The following is a 17,202-nucleotide window of genomic DNA, read 5'->3' on the forward strand; positions in this document are numbered from 1 at the left end:
GCTCAAAGATCGGAAGAGAAAAATACATATCACGACCCCATTAGTTAAATTTAAATTATTTATTGTAGTTAGAGTAAATTTCTATTCTGACATTCACGTAGCTACCATTTTCAATTCATATTTTCATGAAGACCTGAATAAATGGAAATATCAATTTTTTACCTGTTTAGCTTTTCTGTGGATACTCACAGTCCTAGAAATTAAAACCGTTCTATCGCGAATAGTTTTCGAGATATGACATTTGTGGGGTTGAAAATTATATACTTGAAGATTTTCTAACATAGAATTTTAGATGTGCCTTTTTCTTTCCTTCACTTTTTTTCTTCTTTCTTATATGGATGACCATATTAGTAGGCCCGTTCATTGCCAGCAAGTTTTCCCCCGAAGACGAAGACCAGCATTATCGCCATCCTTTAGGTGGTCTTTCCAGTGATCTTCTCCCTTCTGGGATGTTTATTTTTGCGTTCTTAATAAGTCTACTGTCTTTTATTCTTTAAATGCTTGTTCCAGAATTTTTGTCTCATTGTCAGTCTCATCTACCTTTCTCACTTGTATTCCACTTTTCTGTTTAATGTATTCATATCGTATTCTGTTGTGTAGAGTATTTCCTTGTGTACTTTTTAGTATTTATATTTCGATTGTTCTCATTGTTTGTAGAGTCCTACTCGTATTTAGTCGTATCTCCGCATGTGGTACCTGCTGGATGGATCGGCTAGCTCAGTAAGAGCCATTGTGGGTCTCAAGCCCGGATAAAGGAGGAGGTTTCACAGGTCTAGCTTCCTGTCTGTAGTGAAACACTCCAAGGCTACATATGGTACATAGAAATTTTGATTCGATTCAGATGAATATGAAAATAATAAATTGTAACGCAGTTCGCAACAATGGAATGTGTCATCCATTCAGTTTGATACTTGCTCTCGTTTTTTCTTATTCGAAATAATCCATAAAATCATACAAAAAATCTGGCCATGATTTTAGTGATCGTAAAAACAAGTTTTGCTTTCTTGGGAGCACATTCTTCGATTGGAATCCATTGCTTCGAGTGTACTTGTATTTCTAGTATATGATGTTACACTTAAGATTCATCTACTCTCACAACTCATCAGCATTAAGCAATCACGGTATCTGCCTTGTTGAAACATCTATTTCAAGAAGGTAAGGATTTTATCAATAAATTTTGCAGCAGTTATTTTCAGTATTATCCGTGTTCATATGACCAATTTTAAACGAGTAGAATCGTTTGAAAATAATATTATAGAACGGAGCACGTTCAAGATCATTTCCACGTACTTCCCTCAAATTTCCTTATTGTTCCTCCACGTACAACATTTTGTTTGATGAAATCCGTTTTTTCATATATTATAATTTAACGACAGCTGCAGATTCTTTAAGCAAAGTTTAGAGACATCGTAACATATTCTGCTCATTTCATCAAAACGCTTAGACACCTCGAAAGAGTAGTGCTAACAACTTGGGAAATGGAGTATATAACCCTAGAAAAATAGTCTACTTCGAGAGAAGTCAACGTCTTTTGTAAGAAGAATCTTGTACAAAATACCTTCTGAGTATAGGTTCGGAGTGGCTGAAAAGACAAAACGATTTCTCAAATAACCTACCACAATATAATTACCAACGAGAAAATGTGGTCAACCTCTGAAAAGCTAATATACCATCACTCCCTCATCTCAGAAACTGCGTGCTAAAAACCAGCTCATAGAAACACGCGTGCATTTGGTACTAAATTTCCAAAATATACTGACGGAAATTATAAAAGTTTTAGCAAAATTTTACAAAATAAAGTTTTAGTGTGATATAAAAGTTGTTGCTCATCCTTAATACTTTTATCTTTCCAAATTGTTCTAATATAGTTATTTTATATAATTATTCACACCTCATTAATTCCCAATTATTAATTCAATCAGACTAAAGCCAATAATTAATTTATTTTTGAGAGAAACTATGAATAATCTTGAGATTATTCGCCCAACTCATTTTCCACTACGTGTCATCCCAATAATTGAATAGAGAAATTTTATATTGTAGATTGTGGGTTTTTATAAGATATACCATGCAAATTGGGTTGATGCTCAAGGCTCGTTTTTATTGGTGATTCGAATTCCACGCATAAAATCATTCGGTACTATATCACACCCCCAATATTCCAGTAAAATCCACGATAATAAATCATAATATAACCCTTTCAGATACAAAAATAACTGTCAAGTAACCCACCATTGAGAAAATACAGCAGAACGGTAAAAACTCCCCCATGACGTCAATACATTATCTCGATAATTTGATTATAAAACTCTCCCATCCCCTGATTAACTTTACATGCTCTCCAAACTTTAATACGCAGTTCGAATATGATAGTACAGAGCCGTTTCGTAAATTCTACTGAATATGAAGTTGATGACATGAAGAAAACTTTTGTTATTTTACTTTTCACTAGAAAAATATTGCTACATCATTTTTTTCGGTATACCTCACGACTATACATATGTGGCAATATCCTGGTACCTTGAAAAGCAAAATATTCGAAAAGTTTCCAAGAAAATTTGTCTTTTAATATTATATCATGTCATGTAATGGAATCGTTTAGTTTAAGTGACTTAACTTGTCCTATTGTTCTTATCTTGTCCTATTCTTAAAGTCAAAAAGACTAGCAAACACCAGAACTAGAGAGGAGCTGACTGAGCCCATTGAGGTAGAGGCAAGTGTATAGAAGTTTTATATAGTCATTGGATGCATATGATGGAGAGAATATTACGGTTTATGAAGAAATAAACGAAAACCGACCTACATATTGTACATGATAGCTTTTGTGAGCGGAAATTTTGATTTGATACATGAAACCCACTTGGACGAGTCAATAGAGGAATTAAAAGGGATCATATGAGACACTTGTCTATGGCTTTTATAGAGAAATGGATTTACGATCAGTGAGTGCAAAATTTAAGTTACAGTATGGGGATACACTGCAGGAAGGTGATATTGGTTATTAATTAATATTTGATTTCTGATAATGATAATCATTTCACATTTCTGACAGGCAAATTGGAAAATTTTAAAAAGAAAGACTTGTTCATTACAAAAATTTTTTAGCTAGTTAATCTTCTCTTCATAAAGTGTATAAGTATTTTATTGTAATTGTCTTTTACTCAATTTTTTCCAACCAATTAACTATTTTTTGCCAACTTTTTCTTCTTATCTATATAGTTTTTTACTTTTTTTGTTTACGTTCGATTTTTTTCGACCCTCCTGCTTCTACTACTATAACTAAAGTCACTTCCAAATATTCCTTTCTCTTTACAATTTGATTGATGTGCCGGATTACACATTTTCCTTGTTTGCATCTTCATTATCACTAGCGCTACAACCTAGTGCCTACACATTTCGGCCTATCGCAAAGACCATCCTGTTCGTTACAGCATCTTCAAAGACCTCGTGTCCCCTCTTAGCCTTGATGTCCCTACTGCCCGTTGATATGGTCTTAAAGCTCTTTTTTATAGGTACACTATTATCGATGCGTGCTACACGTTCTGCACATCTAAGCTTGTCAATATTGACTTTTATTATTATGACGTACAAAAAATCCTTTTTTTTTCTTATGATTCTAAAGGTCAGGTCTATGTCGCCTGCGTAGGTAGGCACCTACGATGATTTATTAAAGATGGCGTCAAATTCCTCATCTTGTACTACTTTATCCAGTGCTATGCTGACCAGGAGGCACGCCAGCGCGTCACCCTGCTTGACATAATACTTTACACTTTCATTTTTGTCGATTAAATTCAAAGTTTTTGGTTTGTTCGGTTCGTTCATGGCCTGGTAGAGTTTTGGTCTTAGAATACTCTCATATGGCGTCCTAAAATCGATGGAATTGTTAAGGTGTCGATGTTGTACTCGTAGTAATTCTCAAGCATCTGACGCAGTATGAAAATCTGATCTGTTGTCGATCGACTAGCTTATAATCGTTCTTATGCTAGATGAGGAGGAGGTACGCCAAAATTTTATAGGCAGTATTTAATAGTTTGATCACTCATTAATTTCTACTTTATAACTGATGACGTTTTTTATGCAAAGGACATACTACAACGAGATTCCACTGGTCCGACATTTGTTTACTATTTGCGTAGCTTGGAGGATGATTTCTTCAAGCATTTGTCCAACAGCTCTAATGGTTTCTGCCGTAATAATATCCTTTATAGGAACCTTTTTTGTACTCCAGCTTGATATCCTCCCAAATTTTTGATACATTGGGCGGTTCGACCATTTAGTATTTCTAACTCTTCTAAATCTTGGTTATCATAGCCTAGAAGTTCGGTGAAATGCTCCACCCATATGTTCCAAATATTGACTTTTGTTTTGTAATCGTTTTTATGGTATTAACCTTCTGGAAGGACTTTCTTGATCCTGACTGGTTTCTGAGCTGTACAATTTCATCCAGGATTCTCTCTTCAGACTCATTTTCCTTTCTTTTATGTATCTCCTTTTCTTCTCTTCAAATATTCCTTAGTTTTCTTCTGCCTCTCTTGTTTTTTGCTGCTGTCTTCTCTGAAATGTTTTGTTTTTCCTATATTACACTTTTTGGCATTCTTCGTCGAACCAATAATTTCTTGGTGATCTACGGTCATTGCTCAGTGTGCTTTAGGTCATTTTATGACATCACTGACGTGTTACCACATGGCGTTCAATGATGCATCACCATAGATGTACAAATTCTCTCTGACATAGTTCTTATATTCTCTAAGTGTTTCCTCTTCCTTTAATATACCTGTATGTCCTTATGCCTCACTTGCCTTGGCTGTCAATTACATGGTTTATTTGGTTTTCCTTTTCTCCGTCAGGAGATATCAATATAACTTCGTATCCATGTAATTTGGTTGCCATTATTTTCATATTTCCTCTTTCCCAATCTTAGCATTCACATCAGCAATGAATATCTTAATATCATTTGTTGGAGTCGCACAGTCTCTCATTAATTGTTTCAAAACCTATTTCTTACTAGCTGCTTAATCACCACAAAGTCAGTGCCAAATTGATGTTGGATGAGACAGCAACTATAATAAATGTTAGTACATTATACAGTATATATTTTCAGTGTACTGTCCTTGTGTTCCTCATATTATAAACATAAATGCAAGGAATTATTATCGGTAAACAAATTTTCTTCGAAATCTATTGCCACATATCAAAATTGTTGACTATATGTTGTGATATATCTATAGTGTTATAAATTTTACTATTCAATGTATAAAAGTTGAAATATTGGTTATTTATGTACTTGTTAAAAAGGTTTTTATAACTTTGGATTTTAGAAAGAACATAAGCTCTAAATCGGTCCTGTATCGAGCCATGAAAATTCAACTGTTTAATTTTCAGGGACCGATGATAAAACAATAGAAATAGGGTTTGGTCATCCTCCCAGACAACTAGATGGTCCGAAAGCATTTATGAGAGGAGGGTTGTATTTGTTCAGACGATAAAATGTGATGGACGAGTATGTCCGCACATAACCACATATCCGCACGCCCGTACAACATCTCTCTAGCCGGATCAAAGAGAGATAGAGGGAGAAAGAGATATCGACCGGAACCTCACTAGACATAATCATATATCGTCCAAGATTGGACTTTGAATTGCCGAACGGGGAGGACTCAACCCAATTTGAATTTTAATTTACAGGGTGAGTAAACTGTTCCAATTTATTGGAGTAATTTCAACAAAGGAGAGTGACATAGTTACACAATATCTTTTTTATAAAACTACAACGAAAATTGAGTCATATATAAAGGGTAACTTTTAGTCCTTCGAATTGTGATATATTCTTTAATGCTTGCTACGATCTGATTTATCGTCTATTTTTATGTACGACAGAGTAATAAAATCTACTTATTAATCCAAAACTTGATACCATCACTATAAATATTATTGCAGAAAAATCTAAATATTTCCTAAAATTTTCATACATGTTTTTTAGTTGATGCAAATTTTCGGCCTTTCTTTGATCTTTAATAAAATGGTTTGGATTGATGAAAAACCATGTGTATTAAATATTAAATAGTCGTATCATAAAATGTATAAGTATAGTATGAGTAAAGCTCCAAGAAGACCAAAATTTTAAATGAAAAATCATTTGAAAGAAAAACTTCAAGGAAAAGAAATTCTAGTGTGAAAAATAAGTTTGTCAACAGTTAATTAAAAATCATGGAATTTAATTGTTTTCAATTATTTACAAACATTATTAGTATTGGGAAATCTACGAATTACAGAGTTTTTAAACAAAAGAAATGTAACGGGCTGCAAACAGCACACATAAAGCTCCAGGAACACCAACATTTCGAACAAAAAGAAAGACTTCGAGGGAAAGTACAAGTGTTCTTCTTTAGAAGGTAATTTCCGACAGTAGAGAAAGCTCTTGTCACGGTTCGAAATAAAAAAGATTATCCTAAACTGAGCATATTATGGAATAATAGGTTGTCGCAGGAAAAGGAATTCCAGAAACTTCTATTTTAATAGAAAGAAGCGATATCGTATTATGAAGAAGAAAGTACTTAGGGGTTATAGAAGATATGACAAACTAAAGAAGAAATATATTTCACTTAAACGAAACATGGATCGGGAAGAGACCTACACCAAATACATTTTGGTAAGTCGAAACTGTTACATAGTCAAAGATAGGTTTTTCAAATAATTTATTCATATGGTTAAAGAAAATCACAGAATATTAAGTACCGTCTGAGTTCAGTGAGCACTGATTTCTTTGTGTTTCCTTCATAAAGAGTAATTCCAAATATATGAAACTGATGAAAAATAAATCTAAATCCAATTGATAATTTTATTACTCTCTTTTCCATAAAAATAGGCTATATTAGTAGTTTATTTAACCAGTGAGTTTTTAACTACAGAACCTTATTTTTTCTTTACATTTTTGTATAGGATAATATAGCTTTCCTATATGAATACATTACCAATGAATATTAATTAAATAATTATGACAATAACTTAATATTGTTCAGGATATTAGACTCTACGTTCAAGATTTTAGGTTTTTCTCTCTTTTTTATTTAATAATCTGAAGCCCCCAATTTAGGGATAGGACGCTTTTCTTTTTTTATCTTTTTTTACATTGTTGTTGCCTGTGAGTATGATACTCCTCTCTCTTCAACTTCATCTTAGTTATTATTTGTATTTTTCCAACTGGTTTTATCTGCCATAAATTTTTAACTAATCTACAATATTTTACATTCTATCCATAAAATCTGTGATTATCTCTATTCCCATCATGTTTTTATTTATGCTTTTTAGTCGTTTTTTTAACTCCTCAAACTTTTCTTATGTATTTCATTTGATGCTGACACTTTTTCTAGCTCTAGGAATTCTAGAGATTTCTTCTTTATGAGAAAATTTTAGAGGTATGAATGCATCCAATTATCTCTCCTATTCTTTTATTTATTTCTATACCTTGATTCCCTCTTCATCACTTGTATCTATTGTATTTCAATATTAAACTGTTTCCTATTACCACCTTAACTTCAGCTCTTTTTTTACTGATCTTCATACCATATAACTTCAGTGTTGTGTTCATGTCTCTATATTTTTTTTGTTTAATAATACGAATATGCAATCTGAAAAATTAAATTTTTGGTTTCCCACAGTTTCCATATTTTGATATCTTATGTATATCTGTCTCATTATTTCAGAGTTTCTCTTTCATTATCTGTTGATCGGTTCCATTATCACGGAGACTTTCCTACACAAGAGTCAACTGATGGAATATAAAATAATGAAGGAAGTTGGGGACGTTGACAGATATTTGGTTTACATTTTCCACCACCCAGAAATTGGTTGTTGCAAATTATTTTACGGTTCATTTTTAGTGTACCTACTCTTTGGATGAAACAAGTGAAAGGGAATGTACACTTGTCTCTATGGATTATACCTCCAAGAATAACTACAAAATCGTTCATAAGATATTTATACTCATTCGAGTCTTTGGAATATTTATTTGTATTATAAATTAGTGAAACTCCTTTTGCATTTTCATTATAATTTCTATTCCACAAGGACTAGATAAACCATATTCTAGCTGCTTACTTCTTTTTAGGACTTCCATTAGCTGATTTATCTAATTTTATAAAGTGTATAAGTGACCAGAGTTTTTATTCGGAGTAGTTCCAATGCCTTTTATGTAATACTGATTATTACATAAATATAAAATATTTTTGACTTGTTACAAATATACCATTTGATTTGTATTAAAATTCTCACACAATTATAATTATTGAATATGAATATGAATGACTTAATAAAATTATATTTGAATATCAAATAGACGGTAAGTATATCAAAATGATAATTGAGTCAGCAATCAATGCGGTTGGGATTTCTTTGAAGAAAACTCATAGATATATAATAAGTTAAATCAAAAAAGAAGACCGACCGTGTGACCCTAGACAAGAATTTGCCCAAGAAATACTATTCCTTCTCTTGTTTAAATTAACACACATTATTTCTGAGATTCAGGTATATAAAAAAGACACCAGGTAACTAATATAAACATTAATAAAGCCTCTTGGTCAATAACACTGAATTCATTCCACCAAAATTCTCCAAATTACGCTAAATATAATCTGGCAACTGAGAAAAATACGTTAATTAATTGTATATCTATTTACAATTCGTAAATTATTGAGTATTACCACTTATTTTAAAAAACATTAAAAAAGAAACATCATGGATTTTTTCTCCGAAACTAGAAAATATCATTCACACTTTTCCTGGTTGAGGTCTAAGGTCGAGGAGTGGAAAATACTATTTCTCTGGTTCTTCCGAAGCAATGTCATTACCAATACATTTGATAATAATAACGTTGATAATAACTTTTTCAATGGTCAATTCAATCTGATAGACTATGTTTCGCATACTTATAATAATTTTAACAGAAAATATGTTGGGTGGACTAGAACATAACTTGATATCAGGTTTAAGGAGAACTTAGTTCATTCAAAAGATGGGAGGATAGAAAAATCGTGTATTGCTGAGTACGCTGTCAGTGATATTCATTCAATAAGTAACGTAAAATTCTTCCTAAGAGTAGTATATCAACTTTTAAAAAGGGATAAAATTTAGTAGAAATAAAATTTCAGCTATTATATTTATTTATTTATTATATTAACAAAAAGCAATGCTGTAAACGATCAATTCCTTATGGTTTGTAAATACCTTTCCAATTTTTCGTAGATCCTTCTGTGCGTGATTTATAAAATAAACAAAGTTATCACAAATCTCAAAATGAATATGGATATAAACATCAAAATACGTAACTTCTATGTATCTAGATGTATGTCGAAATTTTTGGTGGAATATTTGAGACGGAAGAAATAGAAACATAAATCTGTGAAACCAGTTTACAGCACGGCCATTACTGAATGTCTTAATCACATTGTGGAAAAGATCATTTATCATTTTAGGGAGTCGTTCTACTAAAAAAAATAATCTAACTAGTATGGAGGTTCTTGGTCCATCCATTATAAATATCTGAAACATTTCTTGTATACCGGACACCCCAGGTGAGAAAAATTCGTTGAAGGACATACATATACAATGGATACCAACGTGTGAAATTAAATTGGAAAGTGGTTCTATGCTAATCTAAATAAATGAATATATAAAATTCTACTACTTGAAAAATTTGATGTTCTACTAAATTGTAGTAATGAAATTATTGTCATCATCCATTGATATAATACAAAAAGAATACAAAAACTGAACGTGTTTATTTGAATACATCAACATTAATAATTACTTAGGCAGTGGGTATTATAAAAAGAAAAATATGAATTACCTATCACCGCCGAGGTCTTTACCATACTTTACCACTCAAGGTATGCATGTATACTCAATTAGAGTTGCATCGAATTTAACTGAAAATTCTAAGTCTGACAAATATGCCATTCGGAAGAATTGCTTTCGTCATGTCCGCGAAGAACCAAATCAAATGCCCCACAAAATTTTTAATCCAACTAATCATTTATGGCAATAGGTGTTTACCTATTCTTCGACTCATTTTTATTATTCCTTTTTCTGTGTAAAAGGCAAGCACAAGAGGGTAAACCCTATTACACTCGAGTAGTTCGAGTGATGTAGGCTGTGTGGAGATGCCTGTGGATGTTGATCTTGAGCTTGTTTATGTTGTTGTGGTTGGGAATGATGTACCTTAGTAGCTCAATCCACATTAATGACTCTATATCCGTCCAAGATTCATCGTTAGCAAAAAAATTAACAAGTAAAGCAATACAATGCACTATTTTAGCTCCAGCCATAAATCCAAACATTTTTGGCACAAATATCTCTAGTAAAGATTTTATATAGATTTTCTCCCAATTTTTTTCTTTAATAATCCTTTCAAATTATAATTTTTCTTCGAATGAATATGGCAAAACCTCTTGGTATTAACTAAGTTCAAAACCACTTCCTACTTATACAAATTTTATTGAACTCAAATCGTTCTAAAGACCTTGCTAGGTCGGAAATAAAATCTATTGATTATTATTTACTAAATACGCCACTGTTTTAGACCACCGGGACTATAACGTAGGTCATCGTAGGTGATGGAAAGAGTGTGTAGAACACGATCGTGTATAGGTGGATTATTCAACTGGTTGACTTTACTGAGTTGTTTAATAAGGTACTGCAAGATGACTGCGAAGAACAGAAAATGTTGTGTCAGGTTAGATAATAATTATTTAATTTATGTCATTATTTGATAGCTCTGCATAACTGCATTGCTAGTGCATTAGCTGCCTCTGGTATGTAATCAATTTTTTCATGATAATTTTCTACCTCACAACATATTAAAAGCGAATCTAGTTGGCTTATTCGTATATGTCGTTTTAAGAAAATATTCAAATTCAAAAATCAGATAACATGAAGTTAATAATTGAATGATTACTGAAATATCTGAATAAATAGAAATTTGACGTATGCGTTCTTACTTTTATATCATCTTTAAATATGAAAACTTATTCTTGGAAATTCTTAAATATGGTTTATTTGAAAATAAACTCAAATATTGCGTTATAAATCAATCAATTTAAGTTGCTGCCAACTTTCTGAGAGTATTTCTAATCGGCAAAATATATTATACATTTCAATAAACATTCAGATTTCTGTTTGCATAGTCATGTAATTGGGAAAGTACGGATTTGTTAAAATTTATAACATTCTACGAAATTACCAAATCCTAAATTGAAATAGAAACAACTCAATAGATGGACAGCTTAAAATGGAACTTTTGCATTTGAATTCCTAGATATTCGTCGATTATTAAGTGACAACAAATTCGAAATTTTACTGACAATTTGATATTTCGTTGGTAAGTTTGTAAACTGATGATGTTGACTCCTTATTGTTTAATACCCGCGAAAAAAATAAGGACCAACAAAGCTTCTCTGATTATTCCTACTCAAACATTCATTTTTTGGATTCTCTGGATATGTTTTGTATGAGTTCAGTGGGGATTTTATCGAGCCCAAAAACGATAATTGTGACTATTAGCTATACCACATAAAATGTTCCCTCGGTTGAAAATACTAAAACAAAATTTTAATCACAATGCTACATAAACGTTTCCAAAAATTTCAAATTTCTGTTGGGATCATATCCTCAAAACTCGTGAACAAATTGAACTTTGTATGGGTGCAGTTTCTATGTTTTAATAAACTTAACTACAGACGTCTGACTAGCGTTTTTTTGCAAAGCAATTTCTGTTGTAATTTCATGAGGGTTACATTCTAAAGAAATCTAAGTAGCTAACTTAGCATCTTTGCAAATTCCTAGTCTTTCAGATTATGGAGCATTCTTTACGCTTACCGTTTCATTAAATTTTACTATTCTGCTTACTGTGCTTGTACCAATTAGAGGTCTTCCATAATGTGTGCTATTTCATGATTTCGAAAGTCTATTGCCGTAACCTACAAATATTAGAATTTCTATCCTTTCTCTTTAAATTATAGGAGCCATATTACAAAATTAATATGACGCTAATTCTAAAACTGACACTGAAAAATAATTGTTTCATCAAAACAATTGAAAAACTTTATGAAAACAGATGTTCTTATCAGTTATTAATGTCGACAAACACCAAATGCGTCGGGGAAAGATTGAATATTTCGTTACATTCTTTGGACCTTCACCGGTATAGGTCAAAAAGAGAGGAGGCGATTCGCTGTTTCCTGCCAAATCCTTTGTTGTGCTTGCAGTCAGTCAGCTTTATCAATCTTATGCAAGGTTTTTTTTTCGGAATGCACACTGCAGTAAACCATGATCTTATTTTTGGCAAATTAAATGCACTAACTGCTGATAAACGAGAGGACAATTATAAATTAAAATAATTTATTAACTGGTTTCTGCTAACACTAAGTGTAACACGCCTTTGAATTATAGATGACGTTTTAAAAATTAATAATGGAGAGAAGATAATTGCTCAGTATAATATTTGCAACTCATACCAGACTGTGCCATTCACACATATGCTTAAAAAGATGGAAAATAAATACAAAAATATTACATATGAAGGAAGTTGTATTATTGTATTTAAATTTAAGTAAACAGTGCCAAATGAAACACAGTGGAAAGAAAGAAGGATATTGTTGTGAAACTATTGATCAGTTCTGAGTTAAACTCAAGATGTCAAGTTGATCTCATATCAAACAGAGAGAGAGAATATAAGTTCATAATGATATATCAAGTTGGTTAAACTACAAACTTTGAAAACTAAGAAGGTGCTCCAGTAATATTCCAATCATATAATGGTAGAGAATTTAGTAATCAAATCATATCCGAAAAATGCGCTATGTCGAAAGATGTTAAGATAGTTCGTGTTAAGCCTTATTACAGTCAAACACAAGGTTCACTTGAAAGGGCCACCAGAATATACAGAATATTCTAACTGCGTGAATAACGATAGCAATACAAAAAAATGGTCAGAAGGCTTATCTTTTATCCAATTTGCTAAGAATACTACATACAACGAAGGAATACTCCAAAGTTTTTTTAAAGCTACGTTTGGGATTAAAGGGAAAAAAACTGAATAAAAACTTGAAGGAACTGCTCATACTTTTGAAACAGAAGAACAGCTTGAGTAAACTGGTAATACTGCTGAAAAAAATTGAGTGAGTCATACCGAAAACCATATTCCGAAGAAAAATATTCCAGAAGACTTGTAATCTACTACGTCTTCAAATCAAGTTCAATAATACGAATACCCTCAAGCAGCTTCACCCAAACTCGTAATTTGTAGAGAAAAGTTACTTTCCGTAAATGAGATTTATTTTCAAAAAATATCGCTCACAAAGGTAGCTGCAGCTAAGAAGCGGTTGGAAAGGCTATACAAGTTGTCATTGCATAAGGAAGTATTCATGCAATAGTAAAATCAAGTGCTCTTGTGCCATTCAAAGTGTAAAAATAGTTAATTTAGGTTGTTGCAATAAATAATCACATAATTTAGTAAGCTGTGATTACTATTATTCGATTTTCTTATTTAGAGCGTACTGTCTAATTGAGTTTTTAACTTCTATTCTTTTCCTTTCTCATTTTGATGTAGGTACTGTTCCAAATTTTTAGTCATTCCTCTTGAAAAGAGAGAAATTTATCGGGACTGAGTTACGGAGAAGAAAATATTAATCTCGGACATGTTTAACATTCACCATGTAGACTTAATCCTATCATTTCCTTACAAATTAACTTGGATGGATGTTAAAACCTCTAGAAATGTAAGTTGTGTTTTCTGTGTATTTTTTTAATATTATCACACAATACCGAAATATCTTCTTTCTGATATTAACTATGAAATAATATTTGCTAAAGAATTATTAAAAACGATTCGTAAACATAGACCTTTTCAGAGAAATACAATATATTCAGCAAATATCTCATATTTCTCATATGGCTTTTATACTAATCAATATTTGGAGTCGATTTTGTGTGATTCTACTCCTTCCTACAAACAATCAGTCTGAAGAAAATACCGATATTGGGTCTTAATTTATAATCTTCTAAAAATTTTTATAATCATGTTTATTTACACATTTCGGTGTTAAAAAACTACGTAAACAGTAATCAGTTTTACGACGAATGCTTATTAATAGCTACTGTCATTTTACGATCTATAAACTTTCGAGGATTTGTCGCTTTCTTCTTTACGACTTCCAAGCTGTTTATACTGCTATCTTATTACTACATTTTCTTATTCTATCTGACTTTTATGATCTATTCCTTAAGAGTACTGATAGTTTTATAGTTTGTATTCTTTTTATTGACTTTTAAACAATTGGACAGTTAACTCGTTTGTGTTTGATATTGAGATTGGTATAATAAAATATATGGTTTAAGTGTTGTGACACTTCTGAAAATGATCTGTTGAAATCTTTTAACTCCAAAGAAATGAACTGTTTTATTAACTACAAAATGGGTCAATAAGAATCTTTTTTATATTTTTGTCTTTTATTTTGTGTCGTTGTTGTTTGTTTGTGATTAAATCCGCAGTCGCCAACACGATTTCAATTTGAATTTATACAAAATAATTTTTCACACTAGCACACAATTTTGATGCTTGATATTAAACCTTTTAGATTTAATATTTAAATATTTCATATATTCAATCACTTCTTGAGGTGTAGAAAAAAGTTGAGTTGGAATTTGTTTTTGATCTTTGGGAATAAGAAGAAATCATTGGGTACCAAAGATGACCATAAAACCGAAGTATTGACTGTTCAAAGACGTTTTTGTTTGAATTGATGGGTGAGAGTTCGCATCGTCGTCGTATAGAATGATTCGTCTTCTGCGATTGGTTTCCCTGATTTACTCGAACACCTGTGGCAAACAAATTCTGGTGTACCATTTAGAACTGACGGTTCTGACATGTCCAGTTATTACTAAAAAACACCATTTGCTTCGAAGTGCTTCGGGTGCGAACATTTTTTATTGGATTTGGCTCGACCTGAAAGAACCATACAGTCGTTTGTTGTTTAGTTTCGAGCTCATATGCAAAGATCCAAGATTTGTCGTACCAATCGATACGAACTTTTTTTGAGCAAATGTGCAAATTTTTATAAGTTTACGCACAGCATCGATATTTTCTGACACAACAGCTGATTTTGAACGACCTTTACGAAATTCATTCAAATTTAAAGTGAGTTGATCGGCTCACTGATGTTGGTTAAGTCCACGTCGAAAGTTATGGCATGAAAATGTTCACGATTTAGTTCCATTTTATGACCAAGATGAATGTTTCAAGTATCAATAATTCAAATAGCATTCGTATAATAACATGTTCTAAGTACGTTCACCATTAAAAATGACTAACTTTATTATGGCAAAATAGCCATATTTTAAAACTTAAGTAGCAACCATTCAAACAATACATTCACAGTAATAAAAATTATGCCTAATATATTAAAGTATGTATTGTTAGAGGAAAATTCCCCTCAAGTAGTTTAATTCTTGCTGATTATGACTAATACTAATGCACATGCATTCTGATCCATTTAATCATTCTGTCCTCCTCTATTCTTCGCAATTACCTGATGAACTAGCTAATTTTAATATCTTTTCAATCTTTTTCTAGATATTCCTCAGATATTAGTCTAAGCCAGATCAAATTCCACCCTCCAATTGACCTTATCTGATGGTTCTCTTCATACAAAGTTTGTTCCAAAAGTATCAAGCCAACCTCCATATTTCAATATTCCGCATTAATATTCATTAGCCGGTAAATAACATCCTACGATGTAGTCCCCATTAGATTGAATAATACCCAGTGAAGCATTCCTGAAAGTCTGTTTTTGTCGTTCATTTTTACTTTTAGTATTTCATAACACTTTTAGCTCGGAAGCCATCGCTTTGTTTTTGATTATAACAATAACCAACAACCATCTTGTTTGTTTTTCCAAGATTAAGTCGAAGCTTGATATAAATTCATTGATTTTATAGAAGGTGTCTCATAAATAACCCTCGTTTCCAATGTACACTTTGTTCATTAAATGATCATAAAAAATCTCAATATTCGGAGGATATCCCATCGTATTCCATGGTTTTAAGCATGCTCTTTGAGACCTTGGTAAAACCATTCTCTAGACTTAGACGCAAAAAATTATCGCACCTCATTTTCAACATCTTTCTATTCAAATTTTTTCCGACGCAAGTTTTTTATCATGGATCTTCATAAATAGTAATCTGATGGTACTAGGTACGGACTTAATACTGGATATCTTTGTCTTGTTGTAAGAGAATCCACGTTCGGTTAACTAAACCTGGTTATTTCTTCAATAAAACCTTATACAATTGAATAAGCTTTTCACTATATATACATGCATCTGGAGTGACTTCGAAGTATACCAAACGGACAACAAAACAATCCGTGAAAATCAACCTCTCTTTGTGACGGGTTCTGGTAATTGTCCTTTATCTAATTAGTGATTTTCCATTTTCGCTACTGACAATGTTAATTGTAGAATATCAAAATATATGTATGAAGTTTGAGTGAAGTTTTTTATTTACTTATATTCGATAAAAAGGCAAGATTTACGCATACCTAGTTTTGAAAAAATATTGTGATGTTTGAACAAGTTGTTTGAATCACAATATGAAAAAATAAAATGAAATGTTTATACCGCATAAATTTCTCGTAAAAAATTTAAGAGATACTTCTATCTACAGCAATATTACTTCTCTTTTTCTACATTTTATTTACTGATGTTTAAAAAAAGTTCTATTTTCGTTTCCATATAAAAGTTAATGCATAACTTGAAAATTCTTTCAGAATGGTTTTCCATCGAGCAATTTGTTAGGAAAGCTAGTCGCAACGGGCCAATACGTCAGTGTCCGAAAAACCCATTAAAGAAACAAGAACAATATCTGGAAGAAAGAAAAGATGCATCGCTGGGGATTCCACACTGAATGGAAACATTGGAAATAAGAAGTATGCTCCACAGGCAAAGGCGGATTCGACAATGGGGCGGAAGAGTAATAATATTCTAGAGAAGATATAGTTAATGTACGGTAAGAATTTTTCATTAATATATTATTATTCTGAATTTATTCATCTATATATGTTCACAAAAGTATACAGATTATAGTAACTGAAAAAATAGGAACACCATTCCTCACGTTATAGTGTACTACTACTGTTTCACGTAATTG

General features: G+C 31.9%; 1 long non-coding RNA gene across 1 annotated transcript; it reads left to right on the forward strand.

The window, feature by feature from the left end:
* The first annotated feature begins 5,568 nt into the window (after positions 1 to 5,568).
* On the forward strand, positions 5,569 to 16,914 carry LOC130896202 (uncharacterized). Its single transcript, XR_009059544.1, has 2 exons — positions 5,569 to 5,686; positions 16,823 to 16,914. It is a non-coding gene; the product is annotated as an uncharacterized LOC130896202 (long non-coding RNA).
* The last annotated feature ends 288 nt before the right edge of the window (positions 16,915 to 17,202 follow it).

Source organism: Diorhabda carinulata, chromosome 7, assembly GCF_026250575.1.
Source record: "Diorhabda carinulata isolate Delta chromosome 7, icDioCari1.1, whole genome shotgun sequence".
Lineage (NCBI taxonomy): Eukaryota > Metazoa > Arthropoda > Insecta > Coleoptera > Chrysomelidae > Diorhabda > Diorhabda carinulata.